The sequence below is a fragment of the Mobula hypostoma genome, chromosome 15 (genome assembly GCF_963921235.1).
Source record: "Mobula hypostoma chromosome 15, sMobHyp1.1, whole genome shotgun sequence".
Lineage (NCBI taxonomy): Eukaryota > Metazoa > Chordata > Chondrichthyes > Myliobatiformes > Myliobatidae > Mobula > Mobula hypostoma.
The window spans coordinates 9,854,617-9,877,781 of NC_086111.1; the positions used below are offsets into that span (position 1 = coordinate 9,854,617).

A 23,165-nucleotide genomic window follows, 5' to 3' on the forward strand; every position below is an offset into this window, starting at 1 on the left:
GAGGCATTGTCTTACAAACTTGCTTGAGTTTTTTGAGGAGGTGACAAAGACATTTGATGATGATAGGTAGTGGTATAATGACAGGAGGTCAGTGACCAGTGGATGAAAATGTAGATGGGCTGATTAGTAAGTTTGCAGATGATACAAAAATTATCAGAGTTCGGATAATGAGGAGGATTTCCATTGAATTTAGCAGATTACGGGCCAGTTAAAAATACGACTGAAGTGTTTAATCCAGACAAGTGTGAAATATTGGCACTGTAGTTTCGTGGTTAGTGTAACCTATCAGAATGCCAGTGATCTGGGTTCAATTCCACCATTGCCTGTATGTTCTCTCTGTGACCACTTGGGTTTCCTCCAGGTGCTCCGGTTTCCTCCCACTTTCCAAAGATGTACGAGTTAGTAGGTTAATGCTCACATGGGTGTACTTGGGCAGCATGGGCTCTTTGGGCCAGAAGAACATGTTACCATGCTGTATTATTAAAAATAAAATAGTTCTAAATAAAAATTAAAATTAAAGTGTACTGTAAATGTAGTACTCTTAGGAGCAAAGACATACAGAATGGTCCTGGTGTGCCATTCCACAGTTCCCTGTAAGTGACTGCACAAGTGGCTAGGGTAGTAAAGAAGACGTATGGCTTACTTGCCATCATTAATCAGGCTGTTGAATATAAAAGCTGGCAAGTCCCGTTGCAGTTGTATAAAATTTTGGTTAGGCCACATATGGCCACATATGTGCATTTTGGGTCACTACATTACAGAAAGGAGGCTTTGAAGAGGGTGCAGAAGAGGTTTACCAGGACGTTGCCTGGATTCAAGGATATTTATTTATTTAGAGACACAGGCCCTTCCAGCAGCAGTGCCCAACCCCCAATTTAGCCCTAGCCTAATCACGGAGCAATTTACAATGACCATTAACCGACTACCCAGTAAGCCTTTGGACTTGTGGGAGGGAACCGGAGCGCCTGGAGGAAACCCACACGTACCATGGGGAGGACGTCAGGACTGAACTCTGACGCCCTGAGTTGTATTAGTGTCGTGCTAACCAGTATGCCCAGGATATTAGCTGGAAGGGGAAATCTGGCATATCAGAATGGTAGTTGCATGGACTGTGCTAACGTGCAGCTGGGGAAGTGGAGGAAGCAGGTACAGTAGCGAGGAGCATTGAGGCAAGTATACAAACAGGCAGGGAATGGAGGGATATAGTCCTCGTGCGGACAGCAGGGATTAGTTTGCATAACTAGCATGATTGGCACAGACGGGCCAAAGAGCCTGTTCTTGTGCTGCAGTGTTCTGTGTACGAAGGTAGAGTAAAATGGGTACATGCTTAACACAATCTTTAGAGTTATTGAGGTAGAGTATGGAAACAGACCCTTTGGCAAATCGATTCCATGCTGACTATCAAGCACCTATTTGCACTGTTCTTACTCTAATTCAATTTTATTCTCCCTAATTTCCATCAACTCCCCACCTCCCTGATTCTATCACATGAAGGACAATTTATAGTGGCCAATTGACCTTCCAACTTGCATGGTTTGGGATGTGGGAGCCCAGAGGAAACCCAGCAGGTCACAGGGAAAACATGCAAACTCCACACATTCAGCACCACAGTTCAGGACTGATCCTAGATTGCTGGAATTGCGAAACAGCTCTCAAATTGTGCTGCAATACTGCCCTCACCCTCCCTCCCAATCTGAACGAAAAATCCATGTATTTAATCAATCACTGATGCACTGGGGTAGATAACTTCAACAAAAATACCTTTCACACAGATGTGACCAATGGTGGACTTCAGAATAAGTGAGTTAACACTATTCCAAAATCATATAGAGCCTCTAGGGCACGAGTCTACCTCAGTGTAATATAATCCTGCCAGAACCATAACATACACTGGGGGAGGAGGAAGGGTCAAAATCGCCCCTCTGAGGTCTCATTTTGGACTCTGGTGATCACAATGTATTTTGTTCTGCAATTTGAGAAAACAGTTGTGTTTTCCAAGACCGAGGTAGACGTTTCTGTGTCGAATGAAAGCTGATATTTTTAGAAGCTGTGATGGCTCCTCTCTGTGTGGCTCAACATATGACATTGGAATGTGCCACTGCAGATGTGGAATGAATACTATGACTTGCTGTTTTAACATTTTTGTTTTAATAATCGGCTGTGAGCAGCATGGCTGGGAATGTTAACCCTGTAGCCAGCAGCATTGCCGATTGCACCAAGCTTTCTTAAACAGTTTGTCCAGACTGGCTACTTAATTTCCCATTAAAATGACTCTCCATCATCTTAAAGGCAGTTTGGGATGGGGAGTTGGCCTTGCTGCAAATTTCAAGTTTATTGTTATCAAATTGGCACATTAGCGTAACGCTGTACAGTGCCAGCAACCCAGGTTGCTCTCTGTGAGGAGTTTGCAGTTTCTCCCAGTGTCTGCATGGGCTTCCTCTGAGTGCTCCAGTTTCCTCCCATATTCCAAAGATATTTGGTTGTAGGTCACATGGGTGTAACTGGATGCTGAAAGCTCATGGGACAGAAGGGCCTGGCACCGTACGATATCTCTAAAAATAAATAAATTCAAGTTTATTGTCATGGGTGTAGATATGCCAAGAAAATGAGCATTTTCTGCAGCAGCGCAGTATATGACAAATATCAATAACATAAATAATTTGGCCAAGTGGGCACTTGACTAGTGATCTGAAGGTCGTGAGTTCGAGCCCCAGCCGAGGCAGCGTGTTGTGTCTTTGAGCAAGGCACTTAATCACATAGTACTCTGCACCGACACTGGTGCCAGGCTGTGTGGGTCCTAATGCCCTTCCCTTGGACAATATCAGTGTCATGGAGAGAGGAGACTTGCAGCATGGGCAACTGCTGGTCTTCCATACAACTTTGCCCAGGCCTGCGACCTGGAGAGTGAAGACTTTCCAGGCGCAGATCCATGGTCTCGCTAGACTAACAGATGCCTTTATTTATTTATTTATTTAATAATTTGATATAAATTATATATAACTTACATAACATAAAGACGTTAGTGTAAATTGAGGAAGTATTGTCCGAGGTAGAATTCGGGTTTCTCCAGATAGGTTCAAGAACCAAATGGCAATGGGGAAAGAAGCTGTTGTTGAACCTTAGGGTGCAGGCTACTGAAACACCTGTCTAATAGCAGCAGTGAGAACTAGGCATATCCTGGACGGTAGTAGTAGTCCTTAATGATGGGTGTTGCCTTCCTGACACATTGCCTCTAATAGATGTCCTTGAATTTAGGAAGAGCTATGCCCATGATGGAACTGGCTGAGACAACCACACTCTCTAAACTTTTAAGTTCCTGGGCATTGGAGCTTCCATACCAGGTCCATAAGACCATAAGACATAGGAACAGAATTAGGCCAGTCAGCCCACCGGGTCTTCTCTGCCATTCCATCATGGCTGATCCCGGATCCCACTCAAACCCCTGCACCTGCCTTCTCGCCATATCTTTTGATGCCCTGACCAATCAGGTAATGATCAATTTCCACCTTAAATATACCACCGACTTGGCCTCTGCTGCATTCTGTAGCAGAGCATTCCACAGATTCACTACTCTCTAGCAAAAAAAATTCCTCCTTACCTCTGTTCTAAATGGTCTACCCTCAATTTTGAGGCTGTGCTCTCTCGTTCTGGATAACCCCACCATAGGAAACATCCTCTCCACATCCCCCCTATCTAGTCCTTTCAACATTTGGTAGGTTTCAATGAGGTCCCCCAGAATTCTTCTAAATTCCAGTGAGTACAGGGCCAAAACTGCCAAACACTCCTCATACTCCCCTTGATTCCCAGAATCATCCTCATGAACCTCCTCTGTACTCTGTCCAATGACAACTCCATCCGTTCTGAGATACTCAAGGTGAGGCCTGACTAGTGTCTTATAAGGCCTCAGCATTTTCTCCTTGCTTTTATATTCTTTCCCCTTGAAAGAAGTGCCAACATTGCATTTGCTGCCTTTACCACAGAATCAAACTCTAAATCAACCTTCTGGGAGTCTTGCACGAGGACTCCCAAGTCCCACTGCAGCTCTGAGGTTTGAGTTTACTCTCCATTTAGATAATAGTCCGCACTATTGTTCCTTTTGCCAAAATGCATTTTCATACATTTCCCAACACTGTATTCCATCTGCCACTTTTTTGCTCATTCTTCCAATTTGTCTAAGTCCTCCTACAATCACATTGCTTCCTCTGGACTACCTACCACTCCACCTGTCTTCGTATCAATGCTACAAGTCAGAACTGTTCATCTGTAAAAGCTTCTCAGAGTCCTTGATGTTGAACTGATTCTCCTTAAATTTCTAAGAAAATGAAGATGTTAGTGTGCCTTCTTCATGGTTGTACCACTGCGAAATCTCAAGAAATGAATAAATAAAATATATTTCCAAAAGACAGAATCCACCCTAACCGCTTGAGTTAAATATTTCTTGCCTTCACCATGTGTCCTTACTCCTCACTGGATACTAACCCTTTGTCAGTGCTGTTGCATTTTGAAGAATCCGGATGGGATGTTAATTGAAGTTAGGCAACCAGATTTAGGACACTATGCAGTTGTTCAGTGGTGGGTGGAATTAACCCTTGCTGTGGTTGGTGGTTTGCCATTTATCTGTAATACTATTGTTCAGTTGTAATACTATTGTGTCGGGTGCAGCCCGAAAATACACCACAACTCTGGCGCCAACAAAACATGCCCACAGTTTACTAACACCAACCGTGCGTCTTAGGAATATGGGAGGAAAACAGGACACCCAGGAAAACCCACATATCACAGGGAGAATGTACCATCTCCTTACAGACAGCAGCAGGAGTTGAACCTCAAATTTATAGCCAGTGCTGTAAAGCGTTATGATAAGCACTATGCTGCCATGCTGCCCCTCATGAAGCAAAGCAGGAATGTTCTGCATTGTGATAGGAAACTAATAAAATGAGTTGTACCCACAATCCAAACTTGTATCAGAATGTGCTCCTGAAGATAATCCCAAGTTTTAAATCATTCGGATCTGCCTTTGATCAAATGGTGCAGTGATTGGAATTGTATTGGAAAAGGTTCAAGGAACTATATAGAGAAAGAAGTTTATTTCTTCTCCTAAGCTATTTAAAACTCAGGTGTGTAGAAATTCATTATCTCAGAGGGCAGTGAATCTTTGCAACTCCTAGCAACACACATAAAATGCTAGAGGAACTCAGCAACTCAGCATCAATGAAAGGGAATGAACAGTCGATATTTCGGGCCGAGAGCCTCCATCAGGACTGGAAAGGAAGAGGGGAGAAGCCAGAATAAGTAGACGGAGGGAAGGGAAAAAGTGCAAGCTGGCAGGTGATAGGTGAAACCAAGTGAGGAGGAAGGTGGGGAGGATGGGCTCTCTTCTCCTCCCCTGCCTTCAAGGCCTTCCCATCACTTCCCTCTGGTTCCCCACCTCCTTCCCTTCACTCCACCCTCCACTCCTTTTTAGAAACATAGAAAACCTACAGCACAATACATGCCCCAGCCCACAAAGTTGTGCAGAACATGTCCCTACCTTAGAAATTACTAGACTTACCCATAGCCCTCTATTTTTCTAAGCTCCATGAACCTATCCTAAAGTCTCTTAAAAGACCCTTTCGTATCCGCCTCCGCCACCATTGCCGGCAGCCCATTCCACGCACTCACCACTCTCTGCGTAAAAAAACTTACCCCTGACATCTCCTCTGTACCTACTCCCCAGCACCTTAAACCTGTGTCCTCTTGTGGCAACCATTTCTGCCCTGGGAAAAAGCCTCTGACTATCCACACGATCAATGCCTCTCATCATCTTATACACCTCTATCAGGTCACCTCTCATCCTCTGTGGCTCCAACCTGTTTTCATAAGGCATGCTTCCCAAACTCAAACTCAACCTGTTTTCCCAATCCAGGCAACATCCTTGTAAATCTCCTCTGCACCCTTTCTACGGTTTCCACATCCTTCCTGTAGTGAGGCGACCAGAACTGAGTGCAGTACTTCAAGTGGGGTCTGACCAGGGTCCTATATAGCTGCAACATTACCTCTGTATGCCTTCTTAACCACAGAGTCAACCTGCACAGCTGCTTTCAGCGTCCTATGGACTCGGACCCCAAGATCCCTCTGATCCTCCACACTGCCAAGAGTCTTACCATTAATACTATCATATTTGACCTACCAAAATGAACCACCTCACACTTATTTCGGTTCAACTCTATCTGCCATTTCTCAGCCCAGTTTCGCAACCCATCAATGTTCCGCTGTAACCTCTGACAGCCCTCCACACTATCCACAACCTCTCCAACCTTTGTGTCATCAGCAAACTTACTAACCCATCCCTCCACTTCCTCATCCAGGTCATTGATAAAAATTACAAAGAGTAAGGGTCCCAGAACAGATCCCTGAGGCACACCACTGGTCACCACCGGTCTTCTTCAGCCACTCTACCTCTTCCAACCATCATCTCCTAGCTTCTCATATTATTCCTTCTGTCAACTCTTTATGTCTCTCCATAGATGCTGCCTAGCATCTCCTAGCATTTTGTATGTGTTGCTGAAGGTTTCCATCATCTGCAGATTCTTTTGTGCCTTTGGAATTTTCTGTCTTTGGAGACAGATCACTAGTTAAGTTTAATGTGGAGATAAATAAAGAAAACAGACATCTCATACGCTAAATAATGGACCCTTGATCTCCAAGTCCATGTCGTTGTGGCCCTTACACACTTTATTTGTCTACCTGAACTGCACTTCCTCTAATTACAACATAATCTTCTGCATAGTTTCGTTTCTTACTGCCTCAGTGTACTTCTGTGCAGATAGAATTCAAATTAAAGCTGTTTGCTACATCTCAGTACATGTGACAATGATAAATTAACACCAGTCTTTGAAAAGAGCAAGGAATTATCTGAACTGACAAGAACAATAGAACCATAGAAACTACAGCACAGAAACAGGCCCTTTGGCCCTTCTTGGCTGTGCCGAACCATTTTCTGCCTAGTCCCACTGACCTGCACACGGACCATATCCCTCCATACACCTCCCATCCATGTATCTGTCCAATTTATTCTTAAATGTTAAAAAAGAACCCGCATTTACCACCTCGTCCGGCAGCTCATTCCATACTCCCACCACTCTCTGTGTGAAGAAGCCCCCCCTAATGTTCCCTTTAAACTTTTCCCCCCTCACTCTTAACCCATGTCCTCTGGTTTTTTTCTCCCCTTGCCTCAGCGGAAAAAGCCTGCTCGTATTCACTCTATCTATACCCATCATAATTTTATATACCTCTATCAAATCTCCCCTCATTCTTCTACGCTCCAGGGAATAAAGTCCTAACCTATTCAACCTTTCTCTGTAACTGAGTTTCTCAAGTCCCGGCAACATCCTTGTAAACCTTCTCTGCACTCTTTCAACCTTATTTATATCCTTCCTGTAATTTGGTGACCGAAACTGAACACAATACTCCAGATTCGGCCTCACCAATGCCTTATACAACCTCATCATAACATTCCAGCTCTTATACTCAATACTTTGATTAATAAAGGCCGATGTACCAAAAGCTCTCTTTACGACCCTATCTACCTCTCTATCGACCCTATAACGACAAGAGGAATTGGGCCCAGTATAGGCATTAAAGGGTGGAGATAACATCTCAACTGAAGGAGTGTAAGGCGCTTCTTCCCCTTGCTAGCCTGCAGGTCACCCTTGGGCAAGGTGTAGCATGTACTTGGGCCCCCTCCCCCCAGTCAAGGTCACGTGAAGCCACGGGAGCAGATGCTAGATGGTTGTGTGAGCAGCTGGTGAGTATCACAAATCCTGGTTACGTGACCACTGACACCAGGCAGACAATCTCTGAAGTGTATTGATAATGGCTGGGGTCACCCATCTTGTAAAAACACTGTCCAAAAAAAGGCAATAGCAAATTGCTTCTATAGAAAAAATTGCCAAGAATGATCATGGTCATAGACTATGATCGGCATGTCATATGACATGGCACATAGTGATGATGATGATTGGCATTAAGGAAATATTGTGAAAATACACAAGGATTTGGGTGGGACTCCAAAGAGAACCCTTGAGTAAATGTGACCTATTATGAGACCATGCTCAGTATCCACCTTTCCTTTGTTAGTCAGAGATTTGTTGCTTTCATGCACTTTTGATTATACTCAGTTTGGCTTTCTTTGGTGGGCCAGATTTCAGCTTTCAGGCCTGCTTCACTATTCGTAAGTAGGAGGAAACCACTCAGCTCTTTATGCTCCTTTGGCCAACCAATATGCTCATGGTTAATCTTTACCGTCATGCTGCCATCCTGCATTAACCTCATATCCTGTCTTCCAAAAATCTATCCATCCCTGTCTCAGTAACTGAGCTGCTACAACCACTTCCCTCCATTGTGCGCATCTATAAGGTGGATAACTTCACTCACTTCAACTCCGACCTGATTCCACATAACCGTGTGTCAGATTGGAGGCCTGTGTCTAGTGGTGTGCCTCAGGGATCTGTACTGGGTCCAATGTTGTTTGTCATATATATTAATGATCTGGATGATGCGGTGGTAAATTGGATTAGTAAGTAAGCAGGTGATACTAAGATAGGTGGAGTTGTGGATAATGAAGTAGGTTTTCAAAGCTTGAAGAGAGATTTAGGACAGTTAGAAGAGTGGGCTGAAAGAAGGCAGATGGAGTTTAATGCTGATAAATGTGAGGTGCTACATTTTGGTAGGACTAATCAAAATAGGACATACATGATAAATGGTAGGGCATTGAAGAATGCAGTAGAACAGAAAGATCTAGGAATAGTGGTGCATAGTTCCCTGAAGGTGGAATCTCATGTGGATAGGGTAGTGAAGAAAGCTTTGGTATGCTGACCTTTATAAATCAGAGCATTGAGTATAGGAGTTGGGATGTAATGTTGAAATTGTACAAGGCATTGGTAAGGCCAAATTTGGAGTATTGTGTACAGTTCTGGTCACCGAATTTTAGGAAAGATGTCAATAAAATTGAGAGAGTACAGAGGAGGTTTACTAAAATGTTGCCAGGGTTTCATCTCCTAAATTACAGAGAAAGGTTGAACAAGTTAGGTCTTTATTCTTTGGAGACTTGCCCCATCACTGAAATGTTCCCACAATCTGTGGGCTTACTTTCAAGGACTCTTCATCTCTTTTTCTTGATACTTATTGCCTATTTTATTTATTATTATTTTGAGGATTTTTATCTCATTTTGTTTGTTGTCTTTTGCACTTTAGTTGTTTGTCTGTCTTGGTGTGTATTTAATCTTTTTGTAATATTTGAATAATCTGTGTGTGTGTGTGTGTGTGTGTGTGTGTGTGTGTATTAACTAAGCATTCTTGTTTGTTTAAATAATTAATTACAGATTATATGCAGAAATACGTTAATTGCATATGTCATCACACTACCAAGTGATACCTGTGCGCCTCACTAAAAGTAAACTGAAAGCTACACTCGTGTTTTCAGACTCGTGTCTTCCTTTGAATTAATTTAATGTTTTGAAGTTACAAAACATAACATTGGCGACAAGGTATTTTTTAAAACGAACCAAAGATGGCTATCGAATTGTTAAAGCGGTCATTCGAACTAAAAAAAAAATGCTGCTGCTGCGAGAAACAATCAAATTTAAAGAAACAGCCTAGCACGTGGAGCGTCGGTCTTTGGAAGAGAAGACACAATCGAGTTTTGTCTTAATGGCAGAATTCAGAGTTCATAAGGAGTGAGTACCGGGTGATAATAATCACTTTAAAAGAATCAGAAATGACTGGTTACATCGGAAAGAACGACAAGTTTGATGGCACAACGGGTAATTTGCTTATATATATATATACTGAATAGTATTTTGAAGCAAATGAAATAACTAACGAAAAGCAAGTACCAATTTTGCGAAGTGCATTTTAAAGGCAGACAGTTTGCTTCAAAGTTTGCTCCAACCAAACCATCAGGCATGAACTTTGCTACTATTGTAATGCAGGAACATTTGAAACTAAAGCCATTGTTGACTTCAGAATATTTTAGGTTTCATAATTGGAATCAAAAAGAAGGGGAGTCCATTTCAGCATATGTGGCTGAATTGAAGAGACTGTCTGAACATTGTCAGTTCAGTAATGGTCTTAATCATATTCTGAAAGATCATTTAGGCTTCTAACTGAAGCATGCTTACATTCAAAATAGCAATGGAAATCGTTGTTTCAATGGAAACTGCAAATAGAGATATAATTGAGTTGCACACAGGAATCAAAGTGAATGTGAATAAAATTGCAGCGTCTAAATAGAAACCAGCCTATCTGAACAAATTGCGCTACTGCTGTGGCAGGGTCTCATATACACCAAGCAAATGCAGGTTTAAAGTTGAAACTTGCAGAAAATGCAAGAAAATAGGACACCTACAAACAACAGGAATTCTGCAGATGCTGGAAATTCAAGCAACATACATCAAAGTTGCTGGTGAACTAACTTCCGCTAAGGCCCCACCTCCCCCTCGTACCCCATCTGTTACTCATTTTTATGCACACATTCTTTCTCTCACTCTCCTTTTTCTCCCTCTGTCCCTCTGAATATACCTCTTGCCCATCCTCTGGGTCAACCCCCCCCCTTGTCTTTCTTCCCAGACCTCCTGTCCCATGATCCTCTCGTATCCCCTTTTGCCTATCACCTGTCCAGCTCTCGGCTCTATCCCTCCCCCTCCTGTCTTCTCCTATCATTTTGGATCTCCCCCTCCCCCTCCAACTTTCAAATCCCTTACTCACTCTTCCTTCAGTTAGTCCTGACGAAGGGTCTCGGCCTGAAACGTCGACTGCACCTCTTCCTATAGATGCTGCTTGGCCTGCTGCGTTCACCAGCAACTTTGATGTATGTTACACCTACAAAGAGCTTGTTGGGTAGACAAAAATAAATGGACTCCAAAGAAAAGAGAAAAAGTCAAGTTGCAGTTTCAAATAGAGCACTAATCTGCATGTTAATGAAAAATCTGATAATGCTGAGAGTGACACAAGATTACATAGTCTTGAGATTAATAATATGAAAGCTAATAATAGATCAGCAATATGGTTTATGCCAGAAGTGAACAGCAAATTAATTAAAGTAGAATTGGACACTGGTTCAGCTGTTTCAGTCATTCCACAAAATGAGTTTGAACAGCATTTCAAAGATACTAAACTGAAGCCTGCAGATATCCAACTAAGAATTTATACTGGAGAAAAGATAACTCCTGTGGGAATGACATTTGTAACAATGAAATACAACACTCAACAAGCCACACTGAGCTTGTGTGTAGTAAAAACAGGAAGACCAGCATTGTGGGGCTTTGACAACTACAACTTGATTGGATGTCCATCCACCATTTGCATGCTACATTCCCTGCAAAGAAGCCAACTTAATATGAATTAAGAGCGGCACTGGATGATGCCACAACTGTTGCCATGCTGAACACCATGAAACATTGCCCAATAGAGGGCAAACAGTTGTTGATGCCAATCTCTGAGCCCCTGGTTGGAAGGCATATTAGACCAAGAAAGAACCATGCTGCTCAGAGGGAGCGTGAAAGTGACAAAAGCAGTGTCTGACTACAGCATATCTGAGAAAGATCCTGATATGTTCATCAGACAGTTACTTGTGAAATGTGGCTTGGTTTTAAGCTAGGAGAAAGTTCAAGAAGCTTTAGAAAAGTTGTAAGCATTCGGCTTTCTAGAGTATAAAGTGGAAGTTTTTGCAGATAAAATGGCAGAGACATTTTATGTTTCGGAAAAGCAGTAGCAACTCATTTATTGAACACCAAAAAAACTGAACACAAAGCACGCTAAAAAACCTTTATGTAATTACGTCATCATGTCAGACTAGGCTGTTAAAGTGAAACCCTAACTCAATGTCAATGGTTGTGAATTATGTACATTTCCACATATTACATTATCTTATGAAAGAACCAGAATCTACTCTGAGTGCATTAAGGTTATTGCATGAACTTTAAGTGGGAAATGAAAAGCTGCTTGAAAAAGTAGAATTGAATTGACTTTATTTCTTACATCCTTCACATACGTGAGGGGTAAAAATCTTTGTTACATCTCCATCTAAATGTGCAATCATATTAATTTATAATAAATAGAACAGTCAATGTAACATAGAAATACACTCAAACCAGCATGAATACATCAATCTGATGGCCTGGTGGAAGAAGCTATCCCGGAGCCTGTTGGTCCTGGCTTTTATGCTGTGGTACCGCTTCCCAGAGGGTAGCAGCTGGAACAGTTGGTGGTTGGGGTGACTCAGGTCCCCAAATATCCATTTTTCACACCTGTCTTTGTAAATGTCCTGAATCATGGGAAGTTAACAACTACAGATGCACTGGGCTGTCCGCACCACTCTGTGCAGAATCCTGCGATTAAGGGAGGTACAGTTCCCATACCAGGCAGTGATACAGGCAGTCAGGATGCTCTCAATTGTGCTGCTGTAGAAAGTTCTTAGGATTTGGGGGCCCATACCAAACTACTTCAAGGAACATAAAGCTGTTAGGAACTTAAAAGAGGCAAAGACTTAAGCCCAGCCTGATAAATGGAAGGCCAAAAAGAAAGGAGTCAATGGGGATACAAAAACAGATGATTGATCAGATAATGTTGTGGATGCGGAAGCCAAGAGGAGAGATCAGATCATAAAGGGAGCAATCGAAGAGAATACTCCAGTGAACAAAATATAATTTACTAAGATCAAAATGCACAAACTGGAAGAAGAAAAAGGAGGGAAGAGATGGAGAGAAAGAATGTGAATAAGAAGGAGAATGATGTGAAAGACAGAAGGAATGTGAGGAAGAAAAAGAAAGCGATTGACAGAGAACCAGAGAGAGAAAAGCAGAAGGAAGGTGTCCAGAGCTGTCAGAGCCATCTCTTGCAGTCTCAGAGTCAACTCCTACAACCACTATGGAGGAGGCCCCAAAACCTGAGATTGTTTTCACAGCTACAAGTCTCACCTACACAAGCTAAGTGATCCCCCTTCTCAAGAAAGGTATTTTTTCACAGGAGTAAGGAATCCACAATGATTGCAAGACAAACCGGACATCAAGAGTTTCAAGTAGTGCAGGTCTACCCCATCAGTGAGTTGCTTGTTAGTGGAGGAGTGGAAGGAGCTGGATTTGGTGTGGACCATGTTGCTGCCTACTACAAAAAGGCATCAGAGCCAGTGCACAAAGGTGGTGTATAGTCTAACAGCAATTTATTGTCTTAGTCATTTTTCTTGTGATCACAAGACTGTTCTGGACATTGGTAATGTGGAATGCTGCATGTCCAGTTCACTGGTTTATAGGTGAGACCAATGGTGTGGTAGCTGCTTGGCCTTGGTTGTAGCATGGACTAGGCCCTATGCTGTGGGGAGACATCAGAGGTAGTGTGGCGCAGAGTCCATGCTGGATTAGGGCCAGGTCCCTCCCATTGTGCTGCTCTCCAGTGTTCGCTCATGGAAGACAAGCTGGATTGCATGCATGTGTTCATCTGCGGATTGCTTTTTACTGCTACCTGGGCCTTGTGCTGTATATGACTATCGGCACCGTGTTTTGCACCTTGATCCTGGAGGAACACTTTCATTTGGCTGTATTCGTGGGTATTCATGTGTATTGTTGAATGACAATTAACCTTGAACTTAAACTTGAAATGTGAAGTAACACACAAGATACTGGGAGAACTCAGCAGGTCAGGCAGCATCTATGAACAGAACTGGACGGTTGATGTTTTGAGTCGAGACTCTTATTATGGTCTGATAAGAAAGAGGGAAGATAGCCAGGATAAAAAGGAGGGAAGGGGTGAAGCAAAAGCTAGCAGGTGATAGGTGGAATGAGTGAGTAGGGGTGGGGAGTGATAGGCAGAAAAACAGAGTGGGGAAGATGTCAGAAGCTGGGACATGATAGGTGTAAGTGACAAGGGGCTAAAGAAGATGGAAAGGGAGTGAAATGGGCAGAGGAGAATGGTTACAAGAGGTTTGAGAATTCAATGTACAGTATATGCTATTAAGTGGGAAACTGCCCAGGCAGAATATGAGATGTTGATTTTCAGCTTCATAATTGCATGTTGAACCTGCCCAGTCCTCTTATCGTTTTTTTAAGTATGGTTAATAATTGATTCCTTAATAATTGATTCTAGTATATCCCCTTCTCTAGATGTTAGACTAATGTATCTATATCTTCCCACTTCTTATATTAAATTTTGGGATACTTTTCCATCTGTGAGAACCGTTCTAAAATTACTAAACTTTTGGAAAATAACATCCAATGCATCTAGTATCTCTGTAGCCACCCCTTTTGAAACTGAGACGTACAGTAGGTCGTCAGATTCTGGTGATAAACTGGCATTCAATCCCATTAACCTTTCTGTTTTACTAATGCTAATTAATTTCAGCTCCTTATTCACTCTACGCCAGTGGTTCTCTATTTCCAGAAGGTTTTCTCTGCTGCATAATAACTAATCCCAACACAAAATATTTAATTGTGTCTGTCCATTCCTTATCTTATTCTTCAATGTTAATTTTCCTGTTTCAGGGTCGCTGCTTAAAATTTGTTAATCCATAATTTATATATACGTATATCCACAGAGCTTCTGGAGTCTGTTGTAATGTTTCTTACTCAATTACTCCTGTTTTCTACTTTCAATTTCCTTATCAGTCAGTCAACTACATAATAGAGGCTGACCCTTTCTTATCATGCCAGATTGTCTTAGATAGCTTCTTTCCAATGAAACCCTAAAATCTACTTTTTTCAACAAAGTTTAAGAAGTAGCATGTTCAAAACCCACTAAATGAAGAAGCAACAGTATCCAGTTTGTGATGTAATTTTTCTAACCAACTGATCATTTATCTCAAACAACAGGAATTCTGCAGATGCTGGAAATTCAAGCAACACACATCAAAGTTGCTGGTGAACGCAGCAGGCCAGGCAGCATCTGTAGGAAGATGCTGTAGGACGAAGGGTCTCGGCCTGAAACGTCGACTGCACCTCTTCCTACAGATGCTGCCTGGCCTGCTGCGTTCACCAGCAACTTTGATGTGTGTTGATCATTTATCTTGTTGTTTATAGAGTCTTAGTGATTTTGCTAATGGGCCATATCATCATAATTGCAATATTCAATGATTTGTGCTTTAGAGCTTTTATAAAGAGTGTGACAGGAGCTCATTTTTTCCCATAAAAATTTCCCAAAAAAGTTTCCCAATTTAAATAGATTCTTGTTCTGGGTTTACCGAGAGAATTGCTTCCTTATATATGAGGGTGTACTTCCTTCTCTAATGTTAGGGTTACCCACTCTGCTCGACTACTCCTACAGAGGGAAATAGCTCCTCTAATTTCTGTGATAAATCAGAAAATCCTCACTTCACATTCCCAAATGTAGAAATTTATGCACAATTTCCCCAGACAATTCAGAGCATTCTCAGATTTAACTGGAGTCACACATTTTGGATTGAGCTAGTTTAATATCTTTGTATTTTTGGCCTTGCCAATCACATGACAAAGGAATGCTAATATATGCAGAAATATCCCAAACAAAATTAAGTGGATTCTGATATTGTTTGTGTAAAAGGAAATGCCTGCCATTCCTGCTGGATTCTTTGGCCTGTTTCTCATTTTTGAGGAACAAATACAAGCAAAAAGCAGTACAGCTGCCCGGCCACAAGCAGTTTACCCCTTGTCCCTTTGCCAGTGAGAGTTGTAAGAATCACCTGAGTCACCTGAGTGTGGAGGCTTTAGAATCAAACCCAGACAAGACTATTTGCTGTCAACCCTCAAGAAAGCTTTCTCATGACATCTTTGCCACCCAAACCTCCAAAAGACTATTTTCCTTCTGAAGTAAACATTTACAAATGAATTTAATGCAGAGGGTATAGAGGTCAGTTTGATCAAACAAGGTTGTGATATTTACAGGCACATACACTGCCACAGTTCCCTCCTTCCCATTCGTACGGGATTTGCAATGTTGGCCTTTAATGGCTGTTAAGAGTCACCATGTTGCTGTAGCTTGCATAATAGTTCACTTCCTTCCCTGAAGGAGGCTGTAGGGTTTTATAAATAAAAATGTTTAGCCTTTTATGTTTAGGTTTTAAATAGGGTTTTATGACCACCAATTTTTCTTTATTGCTTTAAGTTGAATTTCTTAGCTTCATTGGTTGGTTGTCCGTCCTGTTGTATGCAGTCTTTCATTGATTCTATTGTGTTTCTTGGATTTACTGTGAATACCAGCAAGAAAATGAATCTCAAGGTTGTAGATGGTGGCATATATGTACTTTACTTTAAACTTTGAACTTTGATAGATTTGCATTTGCATCTCTGGATTAACGGCATAGGAATCTGGTCCTGTCACTCAATGACAGGACCAAAACATAATGCAGTTATGCAGCACTGTGCAAAGGTATCAGGCACACATATATATGAAGCCTAAGGTTTTTGCATAGCACTGTAGTAATTTTATGTATTGCATTGTACTGCTGCCACAAAAAAAAAAATTTCATGACGTAGGTGAGTGATGATAAACCTGATTTTGATATGGGTCTCTATTGTAGGCTGAGAGTGTGAAGGGGCAGATAAAAGGAAATCATGGTTGGGAAAAGGAGAAGGGAGAGGGGAGGAAGTGAGGAGCACCAGAGAGACATTCTGTAAAGATCAATAAATCAATTACTTGGAATCAAATTGCCTTGTCTGATGTTTCAGGGCTGGCTATGTCTGCACCCACACTACACCCCACCCCTGGCACTCCTCTGCCACCTGTCCACATCCCTCCCGTGCTGCTCCACCCTCACCATTCCCAACATCCTTTGCTCCTGCCAGATTTACATGCTTGCTCTCCTTCACACATTGACAAATACAGCAAGCCTGAGGCTCCCAAACAATATATGTGCCTAAGACTTTTACGCAGTACTGTAGATAGTGACGAAGGTTCTCATAATATTTTTCAGAATATACATCAGTTGGAAATTTGGGCAGAGAAACGGCAGATGGAAATTCTTTCAGACTAGTGTGAGATGTTGCACATTGGATGATCAGATGTAAGAGGAAAATAAAAGTAGCAAATCTTTTAGAAGCATTGTTGCAGAGGGATCTTGGGATGCAAGTCTGTAGCTCTCTGAGACAGGGTGGTAAAGAAAACTAGCAGCACACTTTGTCTTCATCTGTTGGGTCATTGAATATAAAAGGCAGAGTCCTGTTGTAGCTGTATTAAACTAGTTGGGAGCATTGTGTGCAGTTTGGTCACAGTGCAATATGAAGGAGATGTCAGCTTTAGAGAAGTTGCACAAGAGATTCACCAAGATGCTGCCTGGATTGCAGTGCATTTTCTATAAGGAGAGGTTGGACAAACTAGTACTGTTTTCACTGGAGCATCAGAGGATGACCATAAGACAGGAGCAGAATTAGGCCATGATATTTGAATTTTCTACGCTTTTAGATAATAGTCTGCACAATTGTTTCATACATTTCCCAACACTACATTCATCTGCCACTTTTTTGTCCACAAAGCCAATGTCAATCCACTTTACTACCTCATCTTGAATGCTGAGTGTCTGAACCTTCTTGACCAACCTCCCATAGGGGACCTTGTCAAATGCCTTGCTAAAGTCATCAAACACCCAATCTTCACAGAACAAATCGTACAAACAATAAAACAAAGCAAATAAACATAAATTGTTGAGTTCACGAAAGTGCGTCCACAGCCTTGGAGCCAGTTCACCGCTGAGGTGAGTGCTAATGATTGCAGTGCAGAGCTCCAGAATCAGTAGAGTGCTGAAATCAGTTAACCTCGTGGAGTAGTGAGCTGAACACTGATTTGTCCTTGGCCCTATGAGGACTTGATCAAATTTTGCAAATGTATCCTGAAATTTGTCTACATTGAAATCCACTTGCCATTCTGTTATGCATACTACTACATTTCCTCCAATAACAAGGGACTTGAAATTGACTTGTCCTGTCTAACAGGGTGTAAAAACTAACTTGGATTATCATGAACCCGTTTAAGTCACAATAAATTTGCTGCCTGTCCAGATAATGAGAAAATTAAAGACGGATCATTACACTAGGAAAGACATAGTGGAAAAAATCAGGTAGATGCCTTGTATATGGATTGAAAGTCTGAAAACCAAACTTAACAACTGCTTCTTCCCAGACTTCTGAACCAACCATCCCCTTCCCACTGGTGCTTTGCCCCTTTATATTCTGTCAATTTTTCCTTTATTGTCATTTTAGCATTCCTTTAAGCACTAATTCAGATTACACTTGTGTCTTTACACCATTTCACTGTCTTGTGCTCATTATTGTATAAATTAATACCATATACAGTATAATGTTTAAGTTTGTGAGGTTAATGTGAGCAAGAAATTTCATTGCACCCTGGTGTAGGTGACAATAAACTAAACATGAAGATCCACACTCAACGTTTTTGGAACAGCTGCTTCCTCTCCACATCAGAATTTTGAACAGGCCACTAATACTACCTCACTATTTTGCTCTCTCTTTGCACTATTTATTTATTTTTATGTGTTTATTATTTTAACTTACAGTAATTTTTTATATATTGCAATGTACTACTGCTTCAGGACATCAAATTTCATGACTTATATCAGTGATAATAACCCTGATGTGTGATTCTGAAGTACTCAGTTGTGGATTGTTAAACTAACTCTCAGTGTCACTATTTGCTATCCAGTCCTTTTAACTGAGGAAGAAGTTAAGAGTCAACGACATCAATGAACAGCTTTATTCGCCATAGTGGCCATTTTATTAGGTATCTCTTATACCTAATAAGACCATGTGACCAAGGAGCAGAAGGAGATCATTTGGCTCACCGAAGTGTGCTATGGCTGATTTATTATCACTCTCAACCCTATTCTCCTGCTTTCTCCCTGTAACCTTTGACACCCTTACAAACCGATCAACCTCAATGACCTGGCCTCCACAGATTCACCACCCTCTGGCTAAAGAAATTCCTCTAAATGGACATTGCTCTATTCTGAGGCTGTTCCCTCTGGTACTAGATTCACCCACAATAGAAAACATCCTCCCCATATCCATTCTATCTAGGCCTTTCAATATTCAACTAATAAAGTCACCACTGAGTGTGTGTTTATGATCTGCTGCTGCTGTATCTCATCCACTTCAAGGTTCAACGTGTTGTGCATTCAGAATTGTAACACGTGGTTATTTGAGTTATTGTTGCTTTCCTGCCAGCTTGAAACAGTCTGGCCATTCTCCTCTGACCTTTCTCATTAACAAGACATTTTCCTCCACAGTACTGCCGCTTACTGGATTTTTTTTTTGTTTTTCGCACCATTACCTGTAAACTTTAGAGCAGGGGTTCCTGTGGTAACTTCTACTTTGAAAAAGGCATACTCAACAACTTCATGCCAAAGAAACAACTTTATCTCGAACTTCAAAATGTTATGTATATACAGAGGGTTTCACAACCCATATGGCATGGCGGGGACGCTATGTACCGAGGGCCACCGGAGGAACAAAAACGGAAGTAGACCCCCCGCCCGATATCCTAATTAGTAGTAACTTACTTTTAATTACGCTCACGTTACAACACTTCTCCCCCTTTAAAATCCAACATCCCGAAATGTAAAAAACTAGAAAATAAAAAAGTGGTGTTACTAACTTGCGTACCCCTGAAAACTTATACTAGTACCTTAGCAACAGTTTAACATTACAAATCATCTGGAAAACATGACAGATTCAACATTCAATCTGACAACACAAAATAAACTGTCCCATCAAAGGTTCAGTCTGTCAGGAGGTTTACGAGTGCTCTGTGATCTGCGCACTACCCCCGGTGACCCAGCAGGCACCGCTGGTGAGGGTGTTTTGGGTGGATCTGGTTTTGGGGGCATGAGAGGGGTCTGTGTGTCTGCATGAGAATGTCCATCCTCTTCAGGGGACCCCGACCCCTCTGCCAGCATCTCGCCCTCTGGCAAAGTCACTGGTGGACATGCTTCCACCGTAGTCTGACTCACAAATGGAAACTCCATGGAATTGTCTGCCTCTGAGCTGGTATCATGATGCAGATGCACATGGTCCTGATGTCTGCGGAAAACACGCCCATCAGTCAGCTTAACAACATAGGAGATAGGACCACTCTGCTTAAGAATAACCCCAGGCAGCCATTGCTGATTGTTTCTCACATAGACATTGTCATCCGGTTTTAACTGTCTCTCTCACGCATGTTGATCATGTCCCTCCTTCTGCTTTTCCTGCTTTCTCTCCACTTTCGTCTTCATGTATGGGCGCAGCAGGTCCAATCTTGACTTGGGCCTACGCCCCATCAGCATCTCTGCTGGAGTGTGGGCAGTCATAGTTTGTGGCGTGAGGTGGTATTTAAACAGGAAACGTGAAAGCCGCATGCTAAGGAAGTCCCCTGTCATCCGCTTCAGGCCTGCTTTCACTGTCTGAACAGCCCGCTCAGCCAAACCATTGGAGGCTGGGTGGAAAGGAATCTGACAAATGCCATTCTGCCGCATGAACTCACTGAACAGTTCACTAGTGAACGTCGGGCCATTATCAGTGACCAGACTGTCCGGCAGCCCGTGGACTGCAAACACTTGCCTGAGTTTGTCTATGGTTGAGGGGGCAGTGATGTTGCTCATGATGTGAACTTTGATCCATTTAGAATGCGCATCTACTATCACAAGAAACATCTGCCCCATAAAAGGGCCAGCAAAGTCCAAATGTAGCCTAGACCAGGGGTGGTCTGGCCACTCCCAAGGGTGCAAAGGAGCTGGTGGTGGCATATTCTGATTAGTCTGATGTTGCGTGCATGATTTTACCTTGTTCGCCAGATCCTGATCCATTCCTGGCCACCAAACGTAGGATCTCGCAAGGCTTTTCATTCGAGACACTCCTGGGTGAGCCTCATGAATTTCCTCCACAATCTGTGAATGGCCAGGGGAAGGCACGATGACCCTCGTCCCCCAGAAAATGCGGCCATCCTGCAGACTGAGTTCTGTCTTGCGTTTGGCAAAAGGTCTTAGTTCCTCTCTTTCTATGACTCTGGGCCAACCTTGTAAAAGGAAAGTCTTGACTTGGGACAGGACTGGGTCCCTGTCTGTCCACTGCTTGTTCTGGGTTGCCTTTACAGGTGTCTCTGACAACCTCTCCAATGTAAGCACAGTCTCTGGAGGCACATGTGTAGCAACAGGTGTCTCAGATAAAGGTAGTCGACTCAGTGCATCAGTATTTGCATTATTCCCACCCGCTCTGTACACTATAGTGTACTGGTAGACTGACAATGTAAGAGCCCAACGCTGTATCCTGGCTGAGGCTAGCAGTGGGATGCATCTAGTCTCACTGAACAGGCTCATCAGTGGTTTGTGGTCCGTATAAATTGTAAATGTGCATCCATAAAGGTACTGATGAAAGCGTTTGACGGCAAAAGCAATGGCCAGACCTTCTTTGTCTAGCTGTGAATATCCGTTCTCAGCAGCTGTCAGGGTGTGTGAAGCAAAACCAATAGGCTTCTCTGAACGGTCCTCCATTACATGTGAGAGAACTGCCCCGACTCCATAGAGCGAGGCATCACATGCAAGGGTGATCTCCTTGTCTGGGTCATAGTGAATAAGCAGCTTCGCTGAGTGGAGGAGTTCTTTCACTTTCTTGAAAGCTTCCTCCTGCTCTTCACCCCACTGCCACTTAGTGTCATTGTGAAGCAGCTTATACAGTGGGGTCAAAACCCTTGAGAGGTCAGGAAGAAACTTGCCATAATAATTCATTATGCCCAAAAATGATCTGAGTTCTGTGACGGTCTTAGGGCTTGGGGTCTCCTTAATAGCTCTCACTTTGTCCTCCACAAGGCGGAGGCCCTCAGCTGTGATCTTGTGTCCCAGGTAAGTCACACTCGATGCCAGGAACACACATTTTCCACGTTTCAACCACAGCCGTGCATCTGAGAGCCTCTTCAGCACCCGTTCTAACTTAGCCAGATGCTCCGCCTCCGTAGCCACCGTGATCAAAATATCATCAAGGTTCACTGCTACGTGTGGAATCCCCTGCAGCAAAGTGTCCACTGTCCTTTGGAAAATGGCAGGGCTGGACGCCACTCCAAACACCAGGCGATTGTACTTGAATAATCCCTTGTGTGTATTAATTGTGACGTACTCCTTGGAATCCTCATCGAGCAGCAGCTGTTGGTAGGCGTGGCTCATGTCCAGCTTTGTGAACAGCTTACCCCCTGACAGGTCATCCACCCGTGGCAATGGGTACTTCTCCAGCCGAGAGACCTGATTCACCGTAAACTTATAATCCCCACATATCCTCACTGTTCTGTCTGCCTTCAATACTGGAACAATGGGAGCCACCCACCTTGAAAACTGGACGGGCTCAGTAATGCCCAGCCTCTGTAAACGTTCCCGCTCCTCGTCGACTTTGCCTTTCATGGCATAGGGCACCGACTTGGGCTTAAACAAAACGTGGTGTGGCCTCAGGGTCGTCATGGAGTTTCACTGTCACTCCCTTCAGTGTTCCTAGCTTGTCCCTGAAAACGTCACAGTACCGCTGCAGAATGTCATCCATCATGTGTGCATACTTAATTTCATGCCAGTTTAGCCGGATTTTGCGAAGCCAATCGCAACCCAAAAGACTGGGTCCCCTGCCCTTAGCTATCACTAGCCTGGCTTCAGCCTTCTGACCCCCGGCTGAAATGTCCACATATCACACCCCTAATTGAGGTATGGGTTGCCCCGTATAGGTCCTAAGTTTGAGCTTTGATGGTCTAATGGGAGGCAGGTTGGGCCCCCATGTTCTCCTGTAGGTCTCCTCACTAATGACAGATGCAGTAGCCCCTGAATCAATCTCAAACTTAATGTCCTTTCCCCTGACAGTGACTGTGGCATAATGTGGTTCAGGTGGTTCCTCATCTGTTTCCACCGCAAACATGTTGTAGGCACACACTGCCTCTTCATCTGCTTCTTCTAGATGGTGTGTGGCTGCCTGAGCCTGTTGAGCTTTCCCCTGCCAGGCTTAATCTTACCCTTTGAACTTCTGCACTTTTTAGCTGAATGTCCCTTTTTGCTACAAGCATGGCAGACAGTGTCTTTGAATTTGCAATCATTTGCATAGTATGTCCCTCCACACTGGAAACATTCCACGCGCTTTGTCCGCTTACCAGTCTCCCGCCTGACTTGGTGCACTGCCACCGACTGCGATCCGATATCTTTGACATTA

At 42.9% G+C, this 23,165-nt stretch overlaps 1 protein-coding gene across 2 annotated transcripts in view; it reads left to right on the top strand.

The window, feature by feature from the left end:
• The window catches only part of LOC134356685 (ubiquitin-like modifier-activating enzyme 1), a 470,199-nt gene that overhangs the window by 100,513 nt on the left and 346,521 nt on the right, over nt 1–23,165 (top strand). The gene's annotated exons all lie outside the window — the stretch shown is intronic.